This window comes from Pteropus vampyrus, unplaced genomic scaffold (genome assembly GCF_000151845.1).
Source record: "Pteropus vampyrus isolate Shadow unplaced genomic scaffold, Pvam_2.0 Scaffold97, whole genome shotgun sequence".
Lineage (NCBI taxonomy): Eukaryota > Metazoa > Chordata > Mammalia > Chiroptera > Pteropodidae > Pteropus > Pteropus vampyrus.
Window position 1 is genome coordinate 4,233,800 of NW_011888878.1, and position 3,774 is coordinate 4,237,573.

Below are 3,774 nucleotides of genomic sequence, written 5' to 3' on the forward strand. Positions count from 1 at the left end.
GAAACTAATAGACAGATTTTCCAGGCAAAGAATCAATAAAGAAACAATGGGCCTGAAAGACACACTATACCAAATAAATTTAATAGATATTTTCAGAGCATTTCACCTCAAAGCAGCAAAATATACATTCTTCTTAACTGCACATGGAACATTTTCCAGGATAGACCACATGATAGGATACAAAGCAAGTATCAATAAAGTTAAGAAGATTGAAATCATATCAACCGACTTCTCCAATCACAATGGTATAAAACTAGAAACTAACTACAAGTAAAACATTGGAAAATAAACACAGGGAGACTAAATAGCATGCTACTAAACAATGAATGGGCCAACAATGGGAACAAGGAAGAAATCAAAAGATATCTAGAGACAAATGAAAATGAAAACATAATGACTCAAAATCTATGGGACACAGAAAGCAGTCCTAAGAGGGAAATTCATCGCAATACAAACCTACCTCAAGAAACAAGAAAAATCTCAACTAAACAATCTAAACTCACACTTAAAAGAACTAGAAAAAGAACAGCAAACAAAACCAAAGTGAGTAGAAGGAAATAATAAAGATCAGAGCAGACATAAATGAAATAGAGTCTAGAAAAACAATACAAAAGATTAATAAAACCAAGAACTTGTTTTTTTGAATGGCTAAACAAAATGGACAGACTCTTAACCAGACTCATCAAGTTAAAAAGAGAGAGGACTCAAATAAATAAAATCAGAAATAAAAGAAGAGAAATAACTATGGTCTCCACAGAAATACAAAGGATCATGAGACAATACTACAAGCAATTATGCACCAACAAATTGGACAATCTGGAAGAAATGGATACAATCCTAGAAACATACAATCTCCCAAGACTGAGTCAAGAAGAAACAGAAAATCTGAACTGACCAATTACCGCTAACGAAATCAAATCAGTAATCAAAAACCTCCCAAAAAACAAGTCCTGGATCATATGTCTTCATAAGCGAATTTTACCAAACATTCAAAGAAGAATTAACACCTATTCTTCTCAAACTATTTTTTTTTAAAACCTCCTTTTATGAGGACACCAGTTCCTTGATTCCAAAATCAAAAACATTAAAAAAAAAGAAACCTATAGGCCGATATCTCTTATGAACATTGATGCAAAAATCCTCAATAAAAATATTAGCAAATTGAATTCAGCAATACATTAAAAATATCATACACCATAATCAAGTTGGATTTATCCCTGGAGTGCAAGGTTGGTACAATATCTGCAAATCAATTAATGTGATATACCACATTAACAAAATGAAAGATAAAAATCATATGATCATATCAATACATGTAGAACAAATGTTTGACAAAATCCAATATCCATTTGTGATAAAAACTCTCAGAAAAATGGGAATAAATAAAACATACCTCAACATAATAAAGGCCATATATGACAAGCCTACAACTAACATCATACTCAATGAGGAAAGCCTAAGTATGTTTTCTTTAAGATCAGGAACAAGACAAGGATGCCTGCTTTTAACATTCCTGTTAAACAATGTATTGGAAGTCTTAGCCACAGCAATAAGACAAGAAAGAGGAAAAACACTTATTCGAATTGGAAAAGAAAAAGTAAAATTCTTGTTATTTGCAGATGACATGATTCTAAATCTAGAGAACCCTAAAGATTACTCCAAAAAATTGTTAGAACTGATCAATGAATTCAGTAGAGGGATACAAAATTAATATTCAGAAGTCAGTGACATTTTTATATACCAGTGATGAATTTTCAGAAAGAGAAATTAATAATCTCATTTACGATTACATCAAAAGCAATGAAATATCTGGTAGTTAAATTAACCAAGGAGGTAAAAAACCTGTTCTCAGAAAATTATGTCTTTATAAAAAGAAATAGAGGAAGATAAAACTAAATGGAAGCATATATCATGTTCACAGATAGGAAGAATCAACATCATTAAAATGGCCATACTATCCAAAGAAATCTAGAGATTCATTGCATTCTCTATCAAAATATCAATGACATTTTTCATGCAGCTAGAATAAATAATCCTAAAATTTATATGGCACCATAAAAGACTCCGAATAGCCAAGGCAATCTTGAGAAAGAAGAACAAAGTTGGAAGTATCACACTACCTGATATCAAACTGTACCACAAGGCTACAGTAATTAAAACAGCATGATATTGGCATAAAAACAGATATATTGTTCGATGGAACAGAATAGAGAACCCAGAAATAAATCCATACTATACACTTAATACACAACAAAGAAGCCAAGAATATACAATGGGGTAACATCAGTATCTTCAATAAATGATGTTGGGAAAGTTGGACTGATATATGCAAAAAACACCGTCTTACACTGTATACAAGAAAAGACTCAAAATGGATTAATGACTTAAATGTAAGACCCTAAACCATAAAACTTCGAGAAGAAAACATAGGCTGTAATCTTTCTGATATTGCTACTACTAATTTCTTTTCAGATATGTGTGCTTTGGCAAGGAAAATAAAAAAAAAAATAATAATACACTAAAAACTTTTTGCACAGCAAAGGAAACTATAAGCAAAATAAAAAGGCAATCAACTGAATGAAAGAAGATATTTACTTATGATATATCTGATAAGAGGTTAATTTTCATAATATATAAAGAACTCATACAAATCAACAATAAAAAAAAACAAGCCATCCCACTAAAAATGGGCAGGAGACATGAATAGATATTTCTCCAAAGAGTAAATACAGATGGCCAATAGACATAAAAATATGCTCAAGGTCACTGATTATCAGATAAATGCAAATTAAAACAGCGATAAGGTATTACCTCATACCTGTGAGAATGGCTATCATCAATAAATCAAAGAACAACAAATGCTGGTGAGGATGTGGAGAAAAGGGAACTCTCATACACTGTTGGAGGGGTTGCAAATTCGTACAGTCACTATGGAAAAAAGTCTAGAAGTTTCTCAAAAAATTAAAAATGGGTATGCTTTTTGACTCATGGGTATGCGATTTCACTTTTGGCTATTTATCTAATGAAAACCAAGACAATAATTTGTAAAGATCTATGCACCCCTAGCTTCATGACAGCACAATTTACATAGCCAAGCTATGGAAGCAACCTAAATGCCCAACAACAGACGATTGGATAAAGAAGTTGTGGTTCATATATATAATGGAATATTACTCAATCATTAAAAAAATGAAATCCCACCATTCACAGTGACATTGATGGACCTAGAGGTTATTATGCTAAGTGAAATAAGTCAGACAGAGAAAGATAAATACCATATAATTTTATTTATATGAAGAATCTAAGGAACAAAAAGAACAAACTAATCAAAAACAGATTCACAAATATAGAGGACAAACTGATGAGCACCAGAGAGGAGGGGAGTTGGGGGGCTGGGAGAAAGGGGTGAAGGATTAAAGACATAGAAATTATTAGTTGACAGATGGTCATGGGGATGGGAAGCACAGCATAGGGAATGCAGTTAGCATTAATGTAATGACTAAGTGTAGAGACAGAGGAGAAAAAGAGCAATCAGGGGCATTGTCCCATAAACTATATAAATGTTTAAGCAATGTACTATATACTTGAAACTAATAATAAAAATTGTAAATATATATATGTGTGTGTGTATATACATATGTATATACATATACATATATACATATACATATACATACACACACACACACACACACATACATGATTTTAGAAAAGGTTATGCAATTATGTGGCCCTAAATCCTAAGCCTCATTAACTTCCCAGTAAACCTGCCTC